Below are 6,000 nucleotides of genomic sequence, written 5' to 3'. Positions count from 1 at the left end.
AAATGAGTGCTAATTAATGCTCTGCCTCTTAACATGTAAATCGATTTGCGTCAGGAAGTTGAACATCTCACCAAGATATCTGAGGATGAAACTACCAGAGAAATCCATGTCTTGGCTTGAGCTTCAAAATGAAGGCTGTGAACAAGAATAATTCCCAGTGTTTTCACCACCTACACTTTCAGCACAGTATGATGTGAACTCAGAGGGCAAGTGTGTGCTGCTTTACTTGAACAGAGTAAGCGCTCTGGTGATTCTGTCCGATCTCCAGTAAAATTCACCCACTTCGTGCAGTCTGATAATGCGTAGCCATCTTGAAATGGTAATAATTGTCATTTAGTGCAGTGCCGAAAGCTCTGGAAGTAACGGTAGACTGTCTTTTTTGTGAGTTTACCAACTGTTTCTCTTACTTTTTAAACAAGTTAAAATGTGTTTGTTGCGGTAAACGAGAGCAGGAAAGGAAAGTATGGCTGCCGTTTCTTTACCTGTTTGAACTTTAACTTTCATACTGTAGTCCTCTGTCTGTTTCAGGAGCAGCCAACAGGTAACCTGTGTGTGTGTGTGTGTCTGTGTGTGAGACAGGGCCGGGAAAAGGCAGGCTGAATTTGATTGGTGGCTGATTTCTGATATGCAAATTTTTAAAGCATTGTGTCACCCGAGTTCTAGGGAGAACTCTTTCTTGCACAGAAATGCACGCGCATCTGCTGAATGCTATTTTGTGGTCTTATCTATATATTTATATGTTTTTTGACTTGATGCTCAACAGGTGCTTACTGTAGGTAAGAAGGGTTTCCACTTTTTCTGCCTGTGTGAGCTGGAAGTGGTTCAGGCAAGACTATACTTTCAGGGATCATTTCTATAGTTTTTAACTGAGGAAATGTGTTCGAAAGTGTCTGGTCTTCGCTAACCACGAGGAAGAGTTGTAGTGTTTTCTTCTGAGCGCGAAGCCAGTGGACAGTGTTGCATTTGTGCAGCTGCTGTCTGCTATTGATGAACGTTCCTCTCTTCTTTTACGAAGAACTGGAGGAAGGAAACACAAACTGAGTGGTTAGCTTCTTGTTTCAGTTTAAGAGAGTACAGCATTTTAAACTTCTTTTCTTGGATATTTGATGGTTGCCAGATTCTCACTTGACTTGTATTTGCAATCACCTCTTTTGAGCTTTTTGGGGGCTTTCTTTTATAAACTGAGCTTTTCAAACGGTCTTTCTAATCGTAATTTGGTACATTTAAGTAAAGAGGGTCTTTTCAAATGGACCCGGGGAAGGGGAAGATTTACTCACCTTTTACGCAACTCAGCAGGACAACTTGAGGATAAAACGTAGAGAAACAAAGATATTTCTCCTTGTTGCTCCTCAGTTGGGAAGGCGTACGCGTTCCCAGGTTTACTACTCTTAGTAAATCTGGGAATGCATGAAAGAGCATGGGTGGATGCCTAAGATCACCCACTCCCTACCCATGGAACGCCTTCCCGGCAAACAGTAACGCAAGGCAGCGACTTGCGCTGCCATGGGTTACTCTAGATTTATTAAGACATGCAATGCCACGCAAGGTGGCCTTGCGTGGTTTAGTAAACCTCACTGATGCCCTGGTGTTGCCTTACGCTGTGATAACGCAAGCGTTTCATAAATCTGGGCCTCTATGTTTGATCTATTTTTAGAGTTTAGACATCTTCCACACAATTAGTGCCGCTCAGTGGCTTATCGCCCTGTCGAATTGACGTGGGAAAAAGGGGCTTTCTAATGCTAGTTAGTCTTTTTAGACTAAAACCAAGAGTAACACCCTGGTCACAGGTCCTAAAATGTATAAGGCTGTTGAGGATCTTAGACCGATGAGGACAAAGAACGCCGTCTTGGGCATTTGCTAAGGTGTTGCACGGGGACTCGCATAGCACAAAGTAACGTAAGCGTAAAGGATTGCATCTGATTACTTACCATAAAAGCCTGTAGGCGCAGCAGAAAATCATTCAGCTTCCCAGGAACGCTCGCACAACCTCTAGTACATCAAGGGCTAGATGTCTTAGGACATTGGAATTTTTTAAGATTCATTGGGGACAGTGAAGTTGCAACAATCAAATAATGGTTGGAATAAGCCATCTGGTCTAATATTCTAGCAAATGTCGTTTTTTTGGCTTTCCTGTTTAATTTAAAGCATTCTTACCTCATTGAACGAAATGTTGAGCTGTCAGCATAGGCGTCGTTCCTCTGCTGTCACATTAGTTAAATGCCCTGTCCCCTCGCTTTTGTCAATAACTCTCAACAGAAGACGTTTAATGATCCCTTTGGGCCCCTAATAATGTTCTCGTATGCTATATTAGAACACTGCAAGATTGATAGCCTCATGAAGAAAATCGGAATGCCAGCAGCTTTTAAACAGTAGAATAATCCCTGTACCTTGAAAATGGTAAAGCTGCAATGTGTGGAACCCCGGAGGCCGCCATTTTGGAGTTCAAACATGCCCCAATGCCGGGGAAACGAGGTGGGTGGGTTGGCGGCAGAGCGTGAATTGGAGAAGGTTCCGCTCTGGCGGCAGGCCAGTTGAGTGCTTCAAAACTTTGCCTAATCTTGGCTTTATAGGAGCCAGGAGCGTAGCCCGACTGCCTTCCCAGCAATGTCCTTTTTTAAAATAATGAAATAAATAGATAAGTAAATATAAAAACAAAAAACAAAGTAAGACTAAATTGTGGTACCCTCTAGCCTGCTGGAAGAGGGGATGTGGACTGTTTTTCGCCTTCAACTTGAGCCTGTCGTGCTGAAGCAATACTTTAGTTAGCGGCATAGACCACAGCAGCAGTTTTTAAAGTCTGTATCACTTACCATCTGAGAGCTAAGCCAGATGGCAGCAAAAATGCTGTTGTGACATCTTCCTGTGCCACTGGAACAGAGTGGCATAGCGTTATAAAAAGTTTCTGAAGAAAGAAACTGGAACTAGTGGGGCATATTTAAGAGAGGCTTGCACTGCAGTTGCGTGACTTCTAGTGACGCAACAGCGGTCAGACCTTTTAACCATATCTAGGAGATCACGCAAAGCCACTTGGCGTGGCTTTGAATAGTCCCGTAGATAGTGATTAAGGCAAGGCATTGTAAAGCGGTGCGCTGGCTTACTCTGCATTAGGGAGGCGATCCAAGGGCTTTGCAGTGTGTGTTCCAACGCAACACCCATGTTGTTAGACGCATCCCCAAATTTACAGAGCCATGTAAATCTGGGAATGCACCAACACCTTACCCCTCCCCAGGGGAGGGTCAGTGAGGAGAAATATCTTTATTTCTCTTTGTTGTTTCCCCTTTCTATGTGTGCTGCGTTTTGCAGCACGCATAGGAAAAGGGAAAAGCCTCCCAAGATTGTTTTTGTGTAGGAAGGTGCCTCTTCCTTCACAAAAACAATTTTGCCTACAACGCAGACAACCTTGCACCATGGTGCAAGGTTGCCGGCGCTGGCTCTAGGCAGTCAAAATGGCTCCAGCGCAGTGGAAAAGGACAGTATTGCATACATATAACACATTATTGCCCGTTTTCTTTGACACAGGGCACAGCAATGTGACTTGCTGTGCTGCCCTGCGCCAAAATGTCGTAAATCTGCCCCAGTGTTTGTAAGTGTCAGAGAGTTGTTGCAGAAAAGCCCTGATCTGGAAAGGAAGGGCAGAGTTGTATTTATGAAACAACTGTCTTTTGTTGATGGCTGTTCCTTTCTTCATTTGAGGAAGGGCTGGATGACGGATACATTCACTGAAATGTTCGGTTCCTATTCTGAAGAATACTAGGATCAAAATTGTCCCGACAAGGATTCACTCCCCGGTGAACGGAATCTTCTGTACAAGAAAAATAAACCGTGTTTTGGATACTTCTATAATACAGAGATGCCTAAAAGTCATGGGGCCTGGAAAAGCTGCATATGTTCAAAGCGGCTGGTAGGACAAGGTGTTGCTGATGTGAAGGCTTTCTTTGATGTCCAGGTATTCAGAGCTCATCTGAAAGTGGTAGGTTCCGTTGTAACCCGTGGTTCCTGCGGAATGCCATCGCCTTGTAAGGGTCTTACACGTGAACTGGGGGAGAGTTACTTTGTTTGGGGAGACTGATTGAAGACATTGCCATACATTTGATCTGTGGTGCAACTTTTCAAAATGTAAAGGTAGGTTGCTTGCTACACCTTTTGTTTCCATACTTGCAAACCTACCAGGTCGTTTCTCATTCACTAGCAATCAGTATCACGCTTTCGGCACATTGAAAGGTCATAATCTGAACCAAATATTCTGATTGAAAACTGTCTTCCTGCAAAATCCTGTGGAACCTGCCGTTTTGTTTCAAGTTTTCCCCATTTTCCCTTGTGTAAGGCATTGCAGTAGTCCAAATGAGTGCTAATTAATGCTCTGCCTCTTAACATGTAAATCGATTTGCGTCAGGAAGTTGAACATCTCACCAAGATATCTGAGGATGACACTACCAGAGAAATCCATGTCTTGGCTTGAGCTTCAAAATGAAGGCTGTGAACAAGAATAATTCCCAGTGTTTTCACCACCTACACTTTCAGCACAGTATGATGTGAACTCAGAGGGCAAGTGTGTGCTGCTTTACTTGAACAGAGTAAGCGCTCTGGTGATTCTGTCCGATCTCCAGTAAAATTCACCCACTTCGTGCAGTCTGATAATGCGTAGCCATCTTGAAATGGTAATAATTGTCATTTAGTGCAGTGCCGAAAGCTCTGGAAGTAACGGTAGACTGTCTTTTTTGTGAGTTTACCAACTGTTTCTCTTACTTTTTAAACAAGTTAAAATGTGTTTGTTGCGGTAAACGAGAGCAGGAAAGGAAAGTATGGCTGCCGTTTCTTTACCTGTTTGAACTTTAACTTTCATACTGTAGTCCTCTGTCTGTTTCAGGAGCAGCCAACAGGTAACCTGTGTGTGTGTGTGTGTCTGTGTGTGAGACAGGGCCGGGAAAAGGCAGGCTGAATTTGATTGGTGGCTGATTTCTGATATGCAAATTTTTAAAGCATTGTGTCACCCGAGTTCTAGGGAGAACTCTTTCTTGCACAGAAATGCACGCGCATCTGCTGAATGCTATTTTGTGGTCTTATCTATATATTTATATGTTTTTTGACTTGATGCCCAACAGGTGCTTACTGTAGGTAAGAAGGGTTTCCACTTTTTCTGTCTGTGTGAGCTGGAAGTGGTTCAGGCAAGACTATACTTTCAGGGATCATTTCTATAGTTTTTAACTGAGGAAATGTGTTCGAAAGTGTCTGGTCTTCGCTAACCACGAGGAAGAGTTGTAGTGTTTTCTTCTGAGCGCGAAGCCAGTGGGCAGTGTTGCATTTGTGCAGCTGCTGTCTGCTATTGATGAACGTTCCTCTCTTCTTTTACGAAGAACTGGAGGAAGGAAACACAAACTGAGTGGTTAGCTTCTTGTTTCAGTTTAAGAGAATACAGCATTTTAAACTTCTTTTCTTGGATATTTGATGGTTGCCAGATTCTCACTTGACTTGTATTTGCAATCACCTCTTTTGAGCTTTTTGGGGGCTTTCTTTTATAAACTGAGCTTTTCAAACGGTCTTTCTAATCGTAATTTGGTACATTTAAGTAAAGAGGGTCTTTTCAAATGGACCCGGGGAAGGGGAAGATTTACTCACCTTTTACGCAACTCAGCAGGACAACTTGAGGATAAAACGTAGAGAAACAAAGATATTTCTCCTTGTTGCTCCTCAGTTGGGAAGGCGTACGCGTTCCCAGGTTTACTACTCTTAGTAAATCTGGGAATGCATGAAAGAGCATGGGTGGATGCCTAAGATCACCCACTCCCTACCCATGGAACGCCTTCCCGGCAAACAGTAACGCAAGGCAGCGACTTGCGCTGCCATGGGTTACTCTAGATTTATTAAGACATGCAATGCCACGCAAGGTGGCCTTGCGTGGTTTAGTAAACCTCACTGATGCCCTGGTGTTGCCTTACGCTGTGATAACGCAAGCGTTTCATAAATCTGGGCCTCTATGTTTGATCTATTTTTAGAGTTTAG

General features: G+C 43.5%; 2 non-coding genes across 2 annotated transcripts; both read left to right on the top strand.

The window, feature by feature from the left end:
• The first annotated feature begins 828 nt into the window (after positions 1–828).
• LOC138286055 (small nucleolar RNA U3) lies at positions 829–1,046 on the top strand. The gene has a single exon (XR_011201751.1). It is a non-coding gene; the product is annotated as a small nucleolar RNA U3 (small nucleolar RNA).
• A 4,121-nt stretch (positions 1,047–5,167) lies between these two features.
• Positions 5,168–5,385, top strand: LOC138286123 (small nucleolar RNA U3). Its single transcript, XR_011201817.1, has one exon. It is a non-coding gene; the product is annotated as a small nucleolar RNA U3 (small nucleolar RNA).
• Positions 5,386–6,000: the final 615 nt, after the last annotated feature.

Source organism: Pleurodeles waltl, chromosome 3_1 (assembly GCF_031143425.1).
Source record: "Pleurodeles waltl isolate 20211129_DDA chromosome 3_1, aPleWal1.hap1.20221129, whole genome shotgun sequence".
Taxonomy (NCBI): domain Eukaryota; kingdom Metazoa; phylum Chordata; class Amphibia; order Caudata; family Salamandridae; genus Pleurodeles; species Pleurodeles waltl.
Note: the sequence above shows the minus strand (reverse complement) of the source record. Positions and strands in the feature narration are given on the sequence as shown.